Source organism: Onthophagus taurus, chromosome 7 (assembly GCF_036711975.1).
Source record: "Onthophagus taurus isolate NC chromosome 7, IU_Otau_3.0, whole genome shotgun sequence".
In the NCBI taxonomy this organism is placed as follows: domain Eukaryota; kingdom Metazoa; phylum Arthropoda; class Insecta; order Coleoptera; family Scarabaeidae; genus Onthophagus; species Onthophagus taurus.
Genome location: NC_091972.1, coordinates 30,547,115 through 30,568,683, shown reverse-complemented (window position 1 = coordinate 30,568,683; position 21,569 = coordinate 30,547,115). Strand labels below are relative to the sequence as shown.

At 31.8% G+C, this 21,569-nt stretch overlaps 1 protein-coding gene, 1 long non-coding RNA gene and 2 other non-coding genes across 7 annotated transcripts in view; 1 reads left to right on the top strand and 3 right to left on the bottom strand.

Moving 5' to 3' along the window:
* The window catches only part of LOC111418615 (multiple C2 domain and transmembrane region protein), a 214,862-nt gene that overhangs the window by 107,208 nt on the left and 86,085 nt on the right, over positions 1-21,569 (top strand). The gene's annotated exons all lie outside the window — the stretch shown is intronic.
* TRNAY-GUA (transfer RNA tyrosine (anticodon GUA)) lies at positions 8,571-8,666 on the bottom strand. The gene is made up of 2 exons: positions 8,630-8,666; positions 8,571-8,606 (listed from the first exon to the last, which is right to left on the bottom strand). It is a non-coding gene; the product is annotated as a tRNA-Tyr (tRNA).
* TRNAY-GUA (transfer RNA tyrosine (anticodon GUA)) lies at positions 8,790-8,883 on the bottom strand. Its single transcript has 2 exons — positions 8,847-8,883; positions 8,790-8,825 (listed from the first exon to the last, which is right to left on the bottom strand). It is a non-coding gene; the product is annotated as a tRNA-Tyr (tRNA).
* LOC139430381 (uncharacterized) lies at positions 19,996-20,564 on the bottom strand. Its single transcript, XR_011640866.1, has 3 exons — positions 20,480-20,564; positions 20,154-20,424; positions 19,996-20,075 (listed from the first exon to the last, which is right to left on the bottom strand). It is a non-coding gene; the product is annotated as an uncharacterized lncRNA (long non-coding RNA).

Below are 21,569 nucleotides of genomic sequence, written 5' to 3'. Positions count from 1 at the left end.
ATGATTTTAATGTAAATCCATAAAGCAAGATTCGACACCGAAGCTAATTGCGTTTGTGAATTATGGCGTTTACTAACATACATACACACAAACATAATACTAACAATAGTCGAAATGGATTCAGCAAACCTCAAAATATTTTATTCGATTTATCAATAGTGCTTGGTCTAAAGAAGTTATTAGCATCGCTATCTCTACTTCGGCATAGTATTATTTAGTATGTATTTAACCTGTACCTGTGGATTGTCAAACAGTTTAAATCGACAGTTTTTATTTTTTTTTATAAAAAAGCTCTCCACGTTCGAATTTTAAATATAGGCACAATAGGCACAACTTAGCCTTAAACATTTATTACCATTTTTCCTCATACAATTTTTTTCTTAATTATAAAGCACGGTTTTGAGAAAGAAACAAGAAACTTAATATCTAAATATTTTTCGTAATTATACCAACTCCGCATATTAATCATGTATCTTAATTGAAAATGCAACTTTATATTACAAAAGTTTGATACGTGTTCAGGTTCAATATTACTGCCAGATGACGTATTTAGTCCAAATTTGTTACGGATCCATGATTTTAATGTAAATCCATAAAGCAAGATTCGACACCGAAGCTAATTGCGTTTGTGAATTATGGCGTTTACTAACATACATACACACAAACATAATACTAACAATAGTCGAAATGGATTCAGCAAACCTCAAAATATTTAATTGATCTACAACGTATAGCTACATAATGTGTTGTAGCTAATTTTTCGTTAGCACGTTTTTAAGGCTATGAATGATTCAGAGTTGCCATTTGCCTGTGAGACATTAAATCAATAAATAGCCTACATATTTAATTCATGCCTAAAATTAACAATTGACTTTTGAAGTTGACAACTATTGCATATTCTGAGTTTAATTGTTAATATAATTGCACTTTTAAGATAAAACAAATTAAATAGTGCTTACTATTATCATCAACTTTGTTTCGTTGATTAAAGTCTAAATTAATTAATTTGTTATATCTTGGATAGTAAATATTTTCTTTACTTTCTTCTTTCGTTAGGCTCTCTTGATAAAGAGTTTTGTGTTCTTTTTGATGGCCCGACCTATCATGAAAACCTTAAAAAGAATATATTATGGCGATATGGGAGAATTTATTACACCTTCATCTTGTAATCGCTGCTTTGAATCGGCCATATATTATCTTGAGGTAGGTTTGTATACACTTTTGATAAAATGTTTGAAAATAAAATGTCAACTTTTGTATAAAAAGTTTGCACCTGTATACAGGGTGTTTCGGTGACTCGGGGAACAAATTTAACCACATATACTAGAGTGAAAATGATGACGATTCATGTAAAAAAAAATTAGTAAAAGTCTTCAAATTTCAAAGATACAGGCCAACAGGAAATACAGGAAATTTTAACACATTTCTCCAAATATCTTAAACACTATTTACAGTAGAACGCTGAAATTTGGTACAGTATAATCCAATGTAATGTAAAATCGTTAGGTAATTTATGGTTTGGATCGGTCCGCGGGAACAATGCTATACAGACTGTTCCTAAAGTTTGTTTGCTCAGAACTTTTTTATTCTATCATAACCCTACATTTATTTTTGGAGTTTCTAATAGTAAATTTAGTTTAGAAACTTTTATTACTCTTAGATAATATTGATAAAAATCACCGTTTTCGTGTTAAATGCAAAATGGTTCCGATTTCAATGATAGCACAAAAAAAAAAGAAATCTAAGTTTTTGAACGTTTCCTTTAGTATTTTTTATTACTTGTCTTGTTATTTTATGTACTTTTTTTATTATTCCTGTTAGTGTTGTCGTTTTTTGTTTATTTTTAATTTATTGTTTTTGGATTCTTTTATTAAACCAACTAAAACAAATTAAAAATGTGATTTAGCTAAATCTACACTTTTACATGTTGCATACATAATAGTTATGACAGCTCAGTTCGATTTTCAGTTGTCATTGCCAATTCAGATTATTTATTTATTTATTCTTTTTAGTGTTATTGAATTCGGAGCCTAACATTTTTGCATTTAATACGAAAACAGTGGTTTCTATCAATATTCTCTAAGATTGGTAAAAGTTTCTAAACTAAAATTGCTCCTAGAAACTGCAAAAATAAATGTAGTGTTATGATAGAATAAAAATGTTCTGAGCAAACAAAGTTTCGGAACAGCCTGTATAGCATTGTTCCCGCGTACCGATCCAGCTCAAAAATTGCCTAAAGATTTTACGTGATATTAGTTTACACTGTACCAAATTTCAACACTTTACCATAAATAGTGTTTAAGATATTTAGAAAAATGTGTTAAAATTTCCTAACTTGGATGGCCTGTATCTTTGCAATTTGAGGACTTTTACTAATTTTTTTTACATGAATCGTCATCATTTTCACTCTAGTACATGTGGTTACATTTGTTCCCTGAGTCACCGAAACACCCTGTATATCCATCCCACTCATGACTGCGAAAGTGAATTATGACAAAAAGGCATGAGAGCCGAATACAGGTGATGGAAATGAAATATTTGAGGTACGTCCTTGAGATGGCAAAGATCGATAGAGCGAGAAACGAGGAAATTAGAAGAAGATTAATCACGATTTACAAATGGTGGAGGATGTTAAGCTGAGTTGGTATAAGCATGTGGTGAGGATGGAGGACAATAGATAGGTGAAAAGCTTTTGGCAAGCCAAGATGGAGGATAGAAACACGAACTAAGTGCAACTGACGGTAAATCGGAGGCAATGAAGTTGGCAGCTAATGGAGAGGACTGCAAACCTGAAAAGGAAAACGTGAAAACCGCAAGTGCGACAACACTGAGTCGTTTCATTTCTTTTTCTGTTTTTCCTATTTATTTACTCATTGTCAGCGAAATCGTCGTGGAGCTTGCTCGGAGGAGCAATACTTTGGCGTCATTCAAATGTAAGCAAAACGCCTGGGGTTGGGTTGTATCCCGGGTTGAAAATGCTACACTAAGTGATTTCTGTCATTTTTTATATTTCTTATTATAATATTTCAAATATCCTATTTTCTGTTTACCTTCATTTTCGTAACTAGTTATTTCTTTCTTTAGTAGTTTTCTTTTATGCTATTGTTTTTTCTTAATTTAAGATATTACTTGTCACAATACTATTATAATCATTTATTTATTTTTCTATTAACTCGCCTTGAAGAAGTGCCATATCAATGTTAGTTATTTGGAGACGATAAATGCTAACTCGGCAATTAAATTCTTTTTATTTTTGCTATAATTAATCAACACGTCTTATAATTAATACTTCTACATACCTCACTCTTCTACGGGGTTTTGTGGTATCATAAAATGCTTTTGTTGTATGATTATATTATTTTAGATGGTACTAAAAAGATTTGTGTCTTTTGAACATTTACGATTAACTTAAACTGCTATTTTAAATATGTTTTCAAGGTTTTTAAACTATTTTGAAATATGTCAAGTGATAAGAAAATAGTTTTAATCAATTTTTAAAAAATATTAGATAATTTTAGACGTATATAGTATTTAAGGAAACCACTACACTTAGCTGATACATACTAAAAGCAACAAACATTTGCTAGAACATTTTTGGATCAGATGAGAATTTTAGGAACACATTAATTCTAAAAATAAAAAGCTCAAGGTTAAACAAGAAATTCTTGAGTATGCCACATATCTATCTTTTAGATTATTATTACTTATTACACACTTTTAGTGTGACATTTTATTTAACAGGAGTGTGACCAGAATTGAATCTGACAATGAGAAAAAAGTATAACATAAATACTTTAAAAATCGCAAATTGTCTTCATTTTTTTCTTTTTCACTTTTATTTACATTTTAGATTGAAACTACTTAAAAGTAATGTTAAACCTTATTGCACGTGTATTGTATATGTAAGTCAAAACTTATGTTTTCTATATTTTGTTATAAGAAACAACGGATTTCAATTTTTCACCAAATTATATTAAGAGTATACGCCAGTTTCACTATAAAATCACTATAAAATTTATGGAAAATGATGACTACTTTTAAAATAAAAGTTTTAGATAAAGGCGTATGTTTTTTTAAAAATAATTGTTTTTGCTTGTTAAACTTTTTGTTTGATAGTATTTTTGCTTATTATCTTTTTGCATTTCAAAAATAATCCGCAATATCGTACATTGTCGTCATAAATCCACTTTTGAATTGTTATTACAGTTAATAAGATTTTGTTTGGACAAAAGACTAGTCATTAGAAATATCATCTCCTATTATAATCCAATATCCTATTAAAAGGTGTCTAACACAAAGCATAATTTGTTTTCTTTGGTTTAATATATTTTATTATTTTTTATTTATTTGCAAGATATTCCAAGAGAGTACACTTCAAATGGCCTAAATATATCCGATTTCTATTGATCTTATACATTCAAGCATGTGAAGAAACTGATTGTTCACTATGGAATGCAATTAAGTAGATCAAGCAACTTGTAACGTATGTTTCTCCTATTAGCAATGATAGATCGTGGGAAAAAGATTTCTACTCCCAATCCAAGGAAAAACAATCAAGAAATGATCAATATTGAAAAGTGGGTCTTAATGAAGTGGTTGACGAGATAAGAACTAACTTGAATCAAAAGAAAGGTCCAGGATTCTTGTACCGGCATGCTGGAATACTGCAAAGGCTGTCATGTTGCCAACTTTACGATGTTAAATCTTACAGACTGATTTCACTATTACCAATAGTCTCAAAATTCTTCTCAAACTTCGCAGGAGACGGTCAGAGGCAAATGGGGGAAAACATGTAATTAATATTTTTAAACGTGCTATAAGGGTACTTAATGTAGGCAAAATCGACAGGATAGTTTTTAAATGATTCCAAAGAACTAGGGGTACTATATATGTGATATATAAATATTTCGATAGCTGTTTTCGTCTTCAAACTATAAGCGAATACATACCGTTCGCCTCGATTTCCAACCCTTATAACTCGCCCCATGAGCTTATTGGCATGTATCCAAAAATATGTAAACCTCGTTTATTTATTTATTTACATTCGGGATGCAAATAGGATTGACCCGCCCAACAAAGCATTCACAAGAGATCCAAACAAAAATTATCACAGAAAACATAAGGGTACAACAAAAAATAGTATTGTAAATCAAAGAGAAAACAAAATTAAAATCAAAAGCGACACTCCAACAAAAAAAAAACTAATCAAAAAGCACATAAAATAAATTGTTACTTATTTAAATAATAATACATTAACGAAGTAGCAACGACCCCTCCACACCTACGCCCCGCAAGAAACGTCTGAAAGCAGCCAAAGAAACATTAAAGATATGGATATTCCTACAGTAAGACTCATGCGTATTTATTATTCTAACAAGAAGAGAGTAAAGATGTGCTGAAGATAAGGATTTACTAATTTTAAACAAATATTCACCACGTGTTTGATATGAGGACACATAAAAAATAATTCTCTCAACAATTCCGAGGAATAGAAAAGTTTCTTGACTAATTTATACAGGAATAGTAACTCATAGCACAATTTCCTTCGCTTCAATGTCTGAAACCCTAAGGCATTGCAACGCAAAAGATAGTCACCGTAAGGCAGAAATTTTTGCGTGATAAATACCTTAAGAACACGGATTCAATGCGGTTAATATGAATAGCATAATAAAGGTTCCAGACAGTAGAGGCGTAGTTAAGAACACTAACCACTGACGCCATATAAAGAGATTTAATACATTGAATATTTGTGAACACACGACAGGTCCTAATCACAATCCGTTTTAGAGCCTTGGCAATAGTAAAGTCCACATGTAAATGACCTGTATTACCCTGTATATGCTATACAGGTAACATATCATGGTTGGGTTGAGTTGGTTTGGGTTGAGATCACGACCAAAAAATGAAGGATAAAGTTAAAAAGGAAAGAGCGGAATTAACAATAAAATACAAACAGGTGTATTGGCTGTTTGGGAGAAACTCCAAACTTACAATCTCCAGCAGACTACTGATCAAATCCTAAAAGCCCTATCCAGCTTTGGAGCTGTGCCAGTGACTCGAACATCAAGTGTGTCCAAATATTCCAGAACAGTGATTCTTAAACAGTGATTATCTTGGAAACGGAGAACTTTAGAGAAGATTGTAATATGATGATTGCAAGTTATGTGAGTTGTAAAAATTTTAACGATGAAAAAGATATGACTACTTTAAGGGAGTTATTTAGGGTAGGCAGCGCCATCTGAAAGATAGATCAAAACTAATACCAAATTATTATTTATCGTCTCAAAAAATGATAATGTACTAATTTTCATGTTTATAATTTAAGCAAAAGCGAAATTATTAAAGAAAAACGAAAATAAAGTATTAACTTTAACCATCTGTATCTTCGTTATTATTAACAATTGGACTAAAATAAATAGGGTTAAATCGATGATGAAGACAACGAAAAAATATTTCATCGTATTTTATTGGCTTTCCAAATGAAATTTAATAAAAAATTGATATTTTAAATTTATATCCAGTTATCCAAATATAATTTTTATCATTAAATATTTGTTTTCATTACTTCATTTATTTTTGGTAAATAAAAGCTAGTAATCTAAAGGTTAATCAATCGTAGATAACTGTAAAAATAAATTCAACGAAAAACTATCAAAGTAAATTTCCCAATATGTGGGAATCTATAACAAATAGGTATAGGAATGTTTGTAGATGATTTGTAGAGAATTGAATTCCCTTTCTGGTAGGCTAATAAAATATAGGTCATTCCATTTAAAATTATTGACTTTCTTACCATTGAATGTGGAAAAACGGTCATTCAATTTTTGACTAGTCTGTATAAGATGTTCTGATACAACAAATGACGATCTATTGATATCATCTGAAGAGTAATCGAAATGGGGTTTTGAAAAGCACTGCGAAATTTACCAATAACTTTCATCAAAGTCTATATTTTATGTTTGCCATATGTATATGGAAAGCTAAGATCCACATCATCAGCTGTCACGGGTCCTTTAGAACTGATAGCAAATGCTTTCAACAAAAAGGAAGAAGCACTACTCAAATGCTGCGATCTGACAAAGGCTTTTGATTGCGTCGACTACCAGATTCTGCTCGCTAAGCTAGAGTACTACTGTACAGGTCTTCACTTTCACTCTTCAAGACATATCTCCAGGATAGAACACAAATGGTTTACTGGAAAGGAAGATTCTCGGAAAGAAGACAGATAGGACAGGGAGTGCCACAGGGATCTGTTCTGGGCCCGGTTTTGTTCCTGATCTATATCAATGACCTACCACAAAACTTGACAGATGATTTGACGTTCCTTTCGCTGATGATACTTCGCTGTTGGTGACATTTAGAGATAGACAGGAACTCCTCGGAAAGTCCGAAGAAGTCGAGCTGGAAGCGAAATAGTGGTTCGCCAGCAATAAGCTAAGACTGAATGAGAAAAAGACGCAATCACTCATACTCACCAATAGAGAGCCAGGTACGGGACCTGAAATGGAATTCACATATAGAATACGTTACAAAAAAGTTTTCCACAGCAACCTACCTCATCAGAAGAATAAGGATTATCTTAACGCATAAAGCTGCTAGAACCGCCTACTTCAGCCACTTTAATTTCATACTTCAATATGGCATCGAATTGTGGGGATCATCGCCTCAAAGTTCCAAGCTCTAAATCCAGCAAAAGGAAGCCCTTAGAGCTTTGGCGTGTGCAGGACCGCGAAATAGCTGCAGAAGCATATTTAAAGCGATGCAAATATTAACTGTCCCTGGCGTCTACATACTGGCGGCAGTTACCTTTCAGCATAAGAACAAAATGAGATATTCATCTTATAGTAATATCCACCAACATGACACTAGGCAAAAGAACAGGATCGTCATTCCACAGCACCGCATCAAAAGAGCACAACAAAGCACTAATTATATGTGCATAAAATTATATAATAAATTGCCACCAGCCTATTCTGAGCTGCCGTTGCCCATCTTCTGAGGAAAAGTGAAGCGATTGTTACTACAATACTCCTTCTACTCAATAGAGGAATACTTCAATTACATTTTTTATTGAATATTATTATTATTTTTTTGTATTGTTGACTATTGTACGCACATTTCTTTGCGACAAATAAACATTATTATTATTAAAATAATAAGTTCTATAATAATTAACTCGATATTGACAAAAGCTGGAGTTACCATCCTTTACCCCTAATATAGACTCAGCTCGTCGTGACAGACCCAGTACAGTCGTGTTCACGGGAAATGCGCACTCAAGGTCAAGCGCTATTGTGAGATCCGACATGCGCTTGACCTTGAGTGCGCATTTCCCGTGAACACGACTGTACATGTAGTTAAAACGTCTAATAAAAACTATTGCATTCCATTTAAAGTAACGAAGTTGTGGTCTACTTTCGGTAGACCGGAAGTGGCGGCCATCTTGAAAGTATTTCAGTTCGAAAGTTTCGGATGATTAACCCCTACTACCCAAATTTCAAAACTTTACGAGTAGTGGAACCTAAAAGTTGTAACGAACCTATTCCATGAAACGCTCAGTATAAAAAAATTCCTTCGAGCCGGATTTGAACCAGCGACCTATGGATATCTACAAGTATTACAAATTCCTCTACAGTCCACCGCTCTACCAACTGAGCTATCGAAGGCTGTGTATTTCATTCCTTCGATCGTCGAGAGTAATTAAGAATTAAAGTGTTAAAATAAAATTATTGTTAAATCTTTGAATGTTGTCGTTGAATTCTTGTAATTACTTAACAATAAAAAAAGGTTCCTTCGAGCCGGATTTGAACCAGCGACCTATGGATATCTACAAGTTGCGAATTCCTCTACAGTCCACCGCTCTACCAACTGAGCTATCGAAGGATATGGATTAGTTTTATACATTCGTGAAAAGTAATTTCAAATCTTTAGAAAGTAACCACGTCATCTCGTTCGTTCTTGAGATAAGCGGTTATAATCCAATGTTAACCGGATTAAAAAATATGCAGTTACTGTTATTAATTTACAATGAAAATTTGAGTTATTTCTTGCGATTAAAAACTCATAAAAAATCCTGTTTTTAATTTCTATGAAGCAAACAATAAGGTTGAGTTTAGATGGGAGATATTGGGTCAAGAAAATGTTTAAATACAGTGGCGGTGAACTAATTAAGAACAACACTGTTATTAATAAATATTTAAATATTTAAAATCAAAGGTTCGTTAGAACTTTTTCCATTATTCGTAGAGCTTTCAAATTTTGGTAGCATGGGTTGTTCATTCGGAACTTTCGATCTAAAATATTTTCAAGATGGCCGCCACTTCCGGTCTACCGGAAGTACACCATAACTTCGCTATTTTAAATGGAATGCTATAGTTTTTATTACACCGCTTAATTGTACGTAAAAAAATAGGTTGACTTTGATAAAAGTGATTGGTACCTAGCGTTTTTCATTTTCGAGTTATTTTGGTTTTAAGTTTTTTTGGTAAATTTCAACATGCTCTTTAAAACTTCATATCTCAGCCAACGTTCATTCAGAAAACATCTACGTTGGCACGATTACTCTTCAGATGTTGTCAAATAAATTGTCATTTGTTGTATCGGAGTATCTTATACAGAATGGTCAAAAATTGAATTACTGTTTCTCCATATTCAATGGCGAGAAAGTCGAAAATTTTAAATGGAACGCCCCATAGTTTTTTAGCCTATCAGAAAGAGAATTTAATTCTCTACAAATTATCTATAAACATTCCCATACCTACTTATTGTAGTTTGCCTCATATTGCGAAATTTATTAAAACATGCACGATATGCAGGTTTTTTGTTAGAAACCTATGGAATTTTGACAGTTTTTGGTCCATGTTTGTGTTATTGTTATCATTAGTTACATTTGACGACGGGTGTAAGTCATTGAACATCATGGTGAATTATTCCAACGCCGATATTTGAAATTTATTTTCTATTGATGGCGAATGTAATAAACTTTTGGACAGGACGTGTCGAACACTTAATGAGAGATGCCTAACAAACCTAACGCCCATCACAAGGAAAAATTTAAAAAAATTGATAAAGAATTTCTTAGTTTTGGATATATCGAGACCAAAAGAAATCGCATATTTCCGGTCACCAGTGATGAAGACAACGAAATAAATATTATATCATACTTTTTTGCATTTCCAAATTCAATTTAATAACAAATTTATATTATAAATTTATATTTTTATTCAAATCTAATTTTTGTCATTAACTTTTTGTTTTAATAGTTTCATTTATTTGATCTTTTGTTTGTTATTTTTGGTAAGTAAAAGCTAGTAAACTAAAAGATTATCAATCGTAGTTAATAGTACAAATAATAATAGAAATAAATTAAACAAAAAACTGTCAAAATGTCATGGCCTTCTAATAAAAATACAAACGGTTAACGGTAATTCAATTTTTGACCACCCTGTATAAGATACTCTCACACAACATATGACAATCTATTTGAGAGCATCTGAAGAGTAATCGTGCTAATTTAGAGCTTTTTTGAATGAACGTTGGCTGGGATATAGGGTTTTAAAGAGCATGGTGAAATTTGCTAAAAAAACCTTAAAATCAAAATAACTCGAAAACGAAAAACGCTAGGTACCAATAACTTGTATGAAAGTCAACATATTTTTTTACGTACAATTAAAAGGTGTAATAAAAATTATAGCATTCCATTTAAAATAACGAAGTTATGGTCTACTTCCGGTAGAAGTAGTGGCAGCCATCTTGAAAATATGTTAGATCGAAAGTTCCGAACCCATACGACGAAGATTTCAAAACTGTACGAATACTGGAACCTAAAAAAGTTCTAACGAACCAGGTACGTGAGACACCCTGTATAGTAAAACCTCGATACAATGATCCTCGTTATAAGGGACTACGGATATAACGGACAAAATATTTTTAAGTCTTACTATTAATATTATCTATATAATACTTCAGTATATTTAACCTTTCGTCGGGCGCAATGCAAAAAAGTGTTATATCGGGCGCAATGTATCAACATGATCACAATGTGTTTACTATGTTATGAAGCTGACTAAATATTATTTTATACATTTTTATTATTATATTTATGATTATTACAATAAATCAAAATTTTTACTGTTATTATTTATTGAAACATTATTAATAATTTATTAACTGTATAACTGAGATAATCGTAAAACACAATAACAATAAACAGAAAGATCAGTAAACGAGAATGAATCTATGAAAGCGAAAACGCTTATTACTCATTTGATGATGCTTGAGATATTTCTTGGCTGTACAAACAGTACATAGCTTTGAGCACAACTATGACAAAATGTCTGAATATGTGATAAATATATTAATTTATGACAATTTTTGCAATCGTATTTTGTCAATCGTCGTGCTGAAAAATTACAGTGAGGACTGTAAATACCTTTTCCTTTTGACAGCACCACCATCTGTTTTAAGTATCTTCCTCGTTACCATCGGTAGATTGGAAACGTTTCAATCTTTCTTGCATATTTCTCGCTTCAATTGGGGCAAGTCTAACTCCTGTGCTTACCTTATGAGGAACATTTTTCTGTGAATAGATTTTTAATTATTCTCAAAATAAATTACCAGTACATTTATGCCCGTAACGTTCAGCATGGCAAAAAATACTACAGCTGGCCATCGTCTTATATTCCTTGCAACATTATATGAGGCGCACAATTTATCGACTCCTTTTACAAATTACAATTTACCTCCTTTTGTACTGTTGTAGAACGTTGATGGTTTTTGTTGACTACTTTTGGCGGCATCGATTGAATTGTCTTCATAAAGCGTTGAAGCAAGAAGTACACATTTCCCTTTCTTTGGTATGTACGATACTAACGTACAGTTATGATTGAACGCAAACATACTACTACAGACATCTCTTCCTTTAGTGGTAACAAATTGTGGTAATGACAACTTTTTAATTTTTAATTTGTCGATAAGGTCGAAACTACTGAACCAGTTGTCAGCAGTAATATTTCTACCTGTATTAAAAATAAGCTGAGCTAATCTAAGAACGACATCGGTTGGTTTATTAGATACACGGTATGGGCCAGGATGCAAGCCAGCATAAATTTCAAGATTATACAAATAAAATGTTTGAGCATACATTTTAATTCCGTACTTGTTTGGTTTATTTGGTATGTACTGTTTGAAACCACACTTACCTCTGAATGCTTCTAACTTCTCATCCACAATAACACTCACTCCCTGACTGTAGTATTTTTGACAGTTGTGAACAATCTTTGTAAACACGTCACGAATTGCAGCTAACTACTTAGTCTGTATTTTTTCTTTCTTTCCGAGTAGTTTTATCGTCGAATCTTAAACATTTCATGATAAATTTGAATCATGTGAGCATAACATGATCAGTCTAAATTTTTTAACGTCATGTTCAGAATCCCACAAATCTTATAATATAATAATATTTTTTCACAGGATTATTAAAATAAAAGTTGTCTTTACGGTTGGCCATGATTAGCTTTCTAAAGATCTAAAATATATATATAATATATACATGTATGTATATAATTATATACAGTGTGTCCCCGGATAGGTGAAACGACTCTTATAAAATGTAAATTTTTTTCGATATTAACTGTCATCTTTTGGGGTTCAGGCCTGCTTGATTAAAGACTAATTTTGAACATATTTTCAAATTTTAAAAAACAAATGAGTGTTGATACTGAAGCTAAAACTTCTTGTGTGTCAGGTAAAGTACCTTTTCTGTTTACAGTATCGTAAAATGTTACTAAGAAATTTTATTCAGAATGAAAAGTTATGGCCATATGCAAATTTTCATCAGCCTACTTTGATAAAACCTATTGTTTATTATTTTCGTCAATAGTAAGGTACTACGACTTTTTGTTTTGAAATTCAGATTATTAGGGAGAAATAAACTAACCGTTCTGAAAATGTTCACAAGAAATTAAGTGTGTGTTCGCCCACAAAGGAAAACAGTTGATCATAGTTAATCAGTTTCATCATAATTTTTTTTTCTTAGAGTGAATACTTCCTGCTGTAAGAAATCTTTTGATTAAACGCCGACAAGTACTTCTTTTAATTGCAGTATTTGGAAATTTTTCACAAAATAAAGCAATAATCGGTTTTTTCCCGGTTCCATAACACTGAATCACGTAAACTTTTTCCTGTAATGTTAACATTCTGTTTAAAAAACACTTTAAGTTTACTAAATTACAGTTTGAGAGATTAGCAGTGACAGGAAAGCAATTTTGTTTTTCCATGGCAGTCTTTGTTAGAAATAAAATAGTTTGATATGGATTTTTTCAAAGTAGGCCGATCAATCCGAAAATTCGCATATGCCCATAGTTTTTCATTCTGAACAAAACTTCTTAGTAACACTTTCACGTACTGTAAACAGAAAAGGTACTTTACCTGCCACAAAAAGAGTTTTTCTTTCACTGTCAAGGCTCACTTGTTTTTTAATAATTGATAATATGTTCAAAATTAGTCGTTAATCAAGCAGGGCTAAACCCCAAAAGATGACAATTAATATCGAAAAAATTTTACCTTTTATAAGAGTCGTTTCACCTATCCGGGGACACACTGTATATACATACATATATTTTATTGTATATAAAATAAAAATAAAATTGATTCTTACTTACATGATTCTTACTATCACTCACTATTATATTGCTGATTATTATAACATACGATGTATTATGACTTGTTTTTGTATATAAATTGGGTTAGGTTCAATAAAATACGTCTGTACCGAATCCAGTTTTCGTTCTTCTGTCAACACAATTACCAACATAACTTTACCCGAATATAAAATTCTTAAATGGCAGCAATAACAATGTGATATAAATGTTATGAGTAACAGAAAATACTTTTGAAATAAAGGACACTTATAATATAAAATTATAACATTCGAAATTGTAACACAAATGACCGCAATGTATCAAAACGATCAAAATGTGTAGAATTCGCTTTTACCTAAGATTCTGGAATACTTATTTATAATGTTCACGTTGTAGAGGGTCGCAAAATAAAAAACTATTAACAACCAGATACATTTGGAGATTCGCGGTAAAATATACCAAGCCGAATTGTTCCACATGTATCACTTTCAACAGTTGCGCCCGACGAAAGTTAATATCTGTTGTCCATAGTCAGCACCTTTGTTTGCTCGAAGTCTATAACACTTTACTCTTTAAAAATTAAAGTTTTTAGAAGTTTCAGTCAGTAATTCTTTCATAAATTTATAAGCAAGTTTCATTAGCATTTGTTTCAATAAAAAATGTATTGTTCAAAATACTAGCGGATTCGACAGTATATTTCATATTTTAGCATATGCCAGTACACACAATTTATTTAGAAATCATGTTGAGAATGGTTGCACAGATTGCCTTAGTTTCCTAAAATTATTTTTAAAATCCCGTTCTAGTAAAGCAACATATAAAAAAGCTGAACTATTAACAGGAATAAATTATTTTGTAAGCGAGAATATTGCTGGCGTAAAAATAGTGAATGCTACTTTAAATATTGCGTTTCTTTGCACACAACTACTTAAAGAAGAATTTAGTTATTGTAGGACTAAAAACTGCAATAATTGTTTAAACTTTAGAATAAGTTATATTGTAATACTAATCGAATAGTTATTGTTTATTTGTTAGTTTAGTTTATTTATTAATTTAATACTTGGTTTATACAAAATAAAATACACTTTAAATCGCAACTTATGTTTTATTATTATAAGTTTAAAGAGAAAAGTGACAGTTCTGATTTTTAGAAAATTAGGATGGTTATTCCATACTTTTTAATTTTTTAAAACTATTATTATATTAAAGGTTAGGTTCACTGATTCAACAAAACCAGTCCGATATCATAACAACTCAAATTTAAGGTTTTTCTAGTGAAAATAACAGCTGTTCTGAATTGTCTGAATTTTTAATATGATACTTTAAAAAACTAAAGCTGCAGTAATTAAATAAACATTTTAAGTAAGTAGAACACCAAGAACCATTTAGAGGAACAAAGAAGATGTGATTTTGCAAAATTGATGTTCTTGTATCCAGAAAAGCCTTTTTTCTTTAGTTTAAACGTAAAACATATTAGAATTTGAATTGAACAATTTGAATCAGCAAAGTTTGATTATTTTAGATCGCTAGGAGAGAGCGGGGCACGTGAGTCCATACGGGGCAAGTGCGTCTTTCAAAACAAGTTTTCTATTTAGATACGTAAGTGATCTAAGTTAGGTTAAATTGTGTTGTAATGTTATTGTAAAGGTGTGCGTTACGTTATGTTTCGAAATAACGGATAATAAGGTAAATAAATATCTTTCATTTTCGTATTTTGTTGCTTTACATATTATATTTGTGACCGCTTGGTGTCAAAAGTTTTCTAAGTTTTCATAAGAGTATAAGTGTAACATCTCGTACTTTAACCTATTAGTAATTATACATCTCACTTGAAACTTTCCCATATGTCGTTATTATTTTTTTTTTGAGATTTATTCTTTCATAACAACATTAGGGCAAGTGCGACACTACTGACTCACTTACCCCATCACCTAAATCAAATCTGTTATTTTAGATTGTTACTTTGGTACCGTTAATTCGTATACATAATTGCAAAAAATATGGTTCGCAATTACGTACGAAAAACAAACAGAGAAACAACATATTCAAACGACGTCGTAGATCGTGCACTAGAGGTCATTAGAAGTGGGGAAATGTCCATTAGAAAAGCTAGTGTGCATTTTGGTTTTCCAAGAAAATATTTTTATTCCAAAATAAAAAAGCAAATAACACATCCTGTAAACAAAGAAAGATTTAAACCAGTATTTAATGAAACTATGGAATTAGAGTTGCGAAATCATTTGATAAATTTAGAAAAACGATTTTATGGACTGTCAACAACAGAGGTACGAAGAATAACATTTCAATTTGCTGAAGCTAACAATCTAGATTATGGTTTCAGCAAGCAACGAAAAATGGCTGAAAAGGACTGGTTGACCAATTTTTTGAAACGGCAGGGTATTTTGTCTATTCGATCGCCTGAGCCAACCAGTATTGCTAGGGTGACTGGTTTTCCAAGCGCAATATATTGGAGTTTTTTAAAAATTTAAAAGACGTTATTGAACAGTACAATTTTATTCCATTCCAGATATTTAATTGCGATGAAACAGGCATTACGTGCGTTCAGAAACCGGGAAAAATCGTCGCTGAAAAGGTAAAAAACAAGTGGGCAGAATAACGTCATTGGATAGGGGCAAAAATACCACTCTTTTGGCCTGTGTTAGTGCTTCAAGTTCATTTATATCACCATTTATGGTATTTCCCAGAGTAAGGATGCATCCTGCGTTGTTAGTAGGTTCATTTCTTGGTACAGTAGGGTACCCAAACCCTTTTTGAGTTTTTTTCAAGTTTTTGAAACACTTTATTGAATGTACAAAAACGACTAAAGAATCACCAAGCCTATTAATATTAGATGGACATTCAAGTCAAAAGTCATTAGAATGTATAACACTGGCTAGAGAGTCTGGGGTTGTTATGTTGACATTACCACCCCATACATCAAATAGACTCCAGCCGCTTGACGTTAGTGTTTGTGCACCATTCAAAACATATTTATCTCGAGAAATGGACAACAGGCTTACTAATCATCCTGGTTTTAGTCTAACAGAATACGAAATGCCCATTATTATCAAAAATGCTTTCATTAAGGCTTTCACACCAAACAACATTATAAAAGGTTTTGAAAAGACAGGTGTCACAATACCTTCTCCTATAACATCAGAAATTCGTCAAGATGGATGTAGCCCTAGACCTGATGATAATTCGGATAATGGATCAACCTTAGGTCTCTTGAAGAAACAAAATTTATACCTTTTTCGAACACCAGACATACAACATTCTACAACTTCTGGTGACCCAGATCCTAAAATATTACAGAAAAAAAACGAATCTCCAATACGAAGAATACAATACCACGATAATCTCCAATCATCAATCAATTACGAAGACCAGAAACCATCGTGTAGTTATGTTCCAGTTTCATACGTTTCATCTATTCCTCAAGCAATTTCAAATGACAAAAATATACAAAGGAAGAAACGACGTGTAGAAGGATCCCAAATAATTACTAGTTCGCCTTACAAAAATCAAATTGAAGAAAAAATAAAATTCTCAAAGCAAAATCAGTAAAAAAAACCCGAGAAAAAATAATAAAATGTCAGAAAAATCAGAAAAGAAAATGTGCAGAAAAGCAGGAAGAAAAAAAGTGCATCGTTAGTTAATAATTAAATTTAAACTTTTTTGGTATAATTTTGTTTTATGATTAAAACCTTACAAACTGTGGCCTCTCTTACCTTAACATGACTCACTTGCCCCGCTCTCCCCTGTATGTTTTTTAATTGTTATTGTGTAGTTTAAAACAGCTGACGCAAAAATTACTGACTGAAAACCTCCAAAAACTTCAATTTTCAAAGAGTTAGGTGTCCTTTATAGAGTTGTACTAGTGAAAATAATAGCTGTTCCAGATTGTGTTAGATATAATGAGCTGTTCTGAATTGTTCTTATTGTTATAAGTACTAATTTTTAACATGAAACTTTAAAAAACTAAAGCTGCAGTAATTAAATAAACATTTTAAGTAAGTAGAACAACAAGAACCATTTAGAGCAACAAAGAAGATATGATTTTGCAAAATTAATGTCCTTGTAACCAGAAAAGTCTTTTTTCCTTAGTTTAAACGTAAAACACACTAGAACAAATTGATGCAGCAGAGTTTGAATTATTTTAGATCGTTATATGTTTTTTAATTGTTATTGTGTAGTTTAAAACAGATGACGCAAAAATTACTGACTGAAAAGCTCCAAAAACTTCTATTTTCAAAGAGTAAGGTGTCTTCTATAGAGTTGTCCTAGTGAAAATAATAGCTGTTCCTGATTGTGTTAGATATAATAAGTATATATTTGTAACATGGAATTGAAACTAGAAAACTATGGTCACAGCAATCAACTAGACATTTTGGCAGCCAAACCTATTTTTAGTTATAACTTCGTAATGCTGTATCCCATAATTTTGATTTTTTAGAAGAATAGCTAGAACAACCCAGAACAACAAAGAAAATCTGATTTTTCCAAAAATGTTAAAAAAACCGGTATTTAGTTTTTCTCGCCGAGTTTTTATTTTTTCTATTTGATTGTTGTATATTTTTATTGAACTAAAAGTGGAACTAACACAATACTTACAACTAGAAACACTCAGGTTTAGCCGTCTTCAGAGACGCACGGTTAAACTCGATCAAGATCTTTATTTTATATTATGAACCTTAAGTCCCAAACATTAGAAAACACGAATAGAATAAATTAAGCATTTCCTTATTCAAAGTATGACATAGTAGTTGCTTACCTGTGCGTGTCGTCACGAATGGGCTTTCGAGTTGTGCACCTGTTCCCGGGATGTAACAGTCCTCTTAAATTCTACCTTCCTTTGTATAAATATAAAGCCAGGTAGCTGAACGCAACGGTGTGAATAGCTGTTCGAATTTGTGTGCATTAAAATTATTCAACCAAACAGTTTAAAATGCAAATTAAAAATGTTTCTTCCCCGTGTTTGTTCGTTATATCGAGGTATAACGATATATTAAAATTGTTCATTTGTGATCTATAATTATAGCATTCGTACGGCTTGATAAGTGGACGATTCTAATCCTGAAGCTCTTTGTTTCCATAATGGCTAACTTATGAAGGTCGGATAATTAAATAAGGACAGAAATTAGTAGTAGTTTCAGTAATAGTTTGATTATGTTAGAAGTTACAACTGTACAGTCGTGTTCAAGTTTGTGTGTATTGTATAAAATTGTAACAATTATAATACATTTGTTATACAATCAGAGGCGGCGCTACCGGGGGGTGCAAGGGGTGCACTGCAACCGGGCGCCGCCTAAAAGGGGGCGCCTTTTTAATGTTTTCTCCAACAATATCTTATCTTTCTTTTGCAGTGTTTAGACCTGTCAGTAGTAGCTAGTCTTCAGAAAGCAGTATTTAGTCTCCACAAAGCAACTTTAGTCTTTAGAAGGCAGTATTTAGTGCTTCAGACGCTGTATTTAGACCTGTCGGAAGTATCTAGTCTTCAGAAAGCAGTATTTAGTCTTCTAGAAGCAATATCTAGTATTCTGCTAACGTTATGTATGTTTTCTCCAACAATATCTTATCTTTCTTTTGCAGTACTTAGACCTGTCGGCAGTATCTAGTCTTCAGAAAGCAGTATTTAGTCTCCACAAAGCAATTTTAGTCTTTAGAAAGCAGTATTTAGTGTTCCAGATGCTGTATTTAGACCTGTCGGCTGTATTTAGTCTTCAGAAAGCAGTGTTTAATCTTCCAGAGCAGTATCTATTCTTCAGAAAGCAGTACTTAGTTTTTTAGAAGCAGTATCTAGTCTTCTGCCAACGTTATGTATGTTTTGTTATTGATACTGACAGGTACTTCTTTCTGGGTGTCTATCATCATCTTTTTGGGAGCCTCTTATTATCTATACGGATCTTGTACCACCCGGTATCCCATTTCTGCAGCTGTTACTTTGCTTTTGTGCTTATCCTGCATTTGCAAAGTTTTCGTGTTGGTGATTTCCTGTCCTGTGCAATAACAAGACAAGTCCATTGGTTTCTTGTTCATATTCTTCGCATTCTTTTATTGAACACATAAGTATTGCCGTGAAAAATCATGTTTGGTTTATAATCAATTTTTTGTTTTCTCTGAACAGTAATTTCAGACTTCATGTGGACTTTGAACAGTGTAACTCCTGTTCTTTGCTGAAGTCTAGCTTATAACTATTGCAATTTCAGACTTTTTTTTGCAAATTAACCTTCTGACCAGAGTATTCCCGACTATTCCCTTAAGTTTGGTTTTTCACTAGTATAATTCTTAACTATTTGCTGAAGTATGGACTATGATTATTCCAGTCTTTTTTAATAGGATAAAAAAGAATAAGTCCACGATGATTATTTATTATTTTTTTCTAATTTCGGTACAACAATGTTTCGCTTTTTCTAAAAGCGTCTTCAGGTACGACTAGAATAATATGGAACATAATTATTACTAGTTGACGGGTTTTTTTGTTGGTGATATAAAATTATAAAAAGTTCTTACCGTCAAAAACTAAGAATAATGAACACGTGAAAAAATGATCATGTGGAAAAATTTCTCTTACAAAAAACTACGACGGACCGATGATTAAAAATATAATTTTGGATTAAAGAAAAAAGTGAAATTTTTGAAAACGGCGTGGGTTTACCATGTCAGGTTAAAAACTCCAACGTCGGGTGATAGGTTAATAAAATTTTGAAATGCTGAAGGCAGGCGTAAAAGAAAATGTGAAAGCTGAAGGCGTGTTATAAAAAGGGAATTTATCGTTAAAAATCTAAAAGAAAAGGGTATTAATATTATTGAAAGCGTATTATAACGTTAAGTGTTACCGAAAAACTTGAGTCGTGTGCACATATCGACTGGTTACAACGGACTGAGGTCAGTTAAAAGAGGAAGTAAGTAATATGACAACTTAAGAAAATGAAAGATTGGTACCAGGATGTGACAAACCAAATGCAAGAGCGGTGAGTTTGAAATTATATGAAAGGTGTAAAATATCTATTATAATTGTTAAAATCAGTAATTTCATTCAAAATATGTTCAGGGTTTTTAACGTGGTATGATTTTATATAGTATTCCTCAAATAGGTCCATTTTTCTGGATTTATTAAGATGTTTTAGAAGTTTAATTTTTGATATATCAGTTTTATGTTTATGTTCTTTTAAATGTTTATAAAAAGTAGAATTTTCTTTATTTAAGTGTTCCTTGAATCTAGTACTGATATTCCTTCCAGTTTGTCCTATATAAAAGAATTCGCAATCGTTACAATTAAGTTTGTAAATCCCACTTTTAAGTTTATCATCGAATTTGTGTTTATTATTAGTTAATAATTGGCCCAATTTAGCATTAGCACGGTATACCGGTGTGACATTAAACTTATTGAAAATATCGGAAAATTGTTTTTGGATTAAAGGGTGGAAAGGTATAGAGACAAAAACGCCGGGGTTGGAAAAGTGGGGATATATGAGATTATTAATTCTAGCTTGATGAATGCGGAAAAATAAATTTTGAAGCTCCTGAAGGGAGTAACCATTATCGAAGCCTAGCTTGATGATAGTATTAATTTCCTTGTTAAAACTAGCACGTGAAAGAGGGTAATTTAAAATTCTATCAAAAAAGAAACGAAAAGTATTTATGTTGAAATGATGTAAATGAATTTTTTGGGATTAAGGTATTGGTAGTAGTAGGTTTTCTATATATGTCGAATAGGATTCTGTTCTCGGAGGTGCACTTTATTATAGTAAGATCAAGGAAGCAAATAGATGAACATTTTTCTACTTCGTAAGTAAATTGAAGATTATTAATATTGTTAAAAATGTTATTAAGAGCTATAATGTGGGATCTTTTACCGTTGTATAGCAGAAGGATATCATCAACGTATCTTTTATAAAAGATAATATTTTTAGTAAAAAATTCATA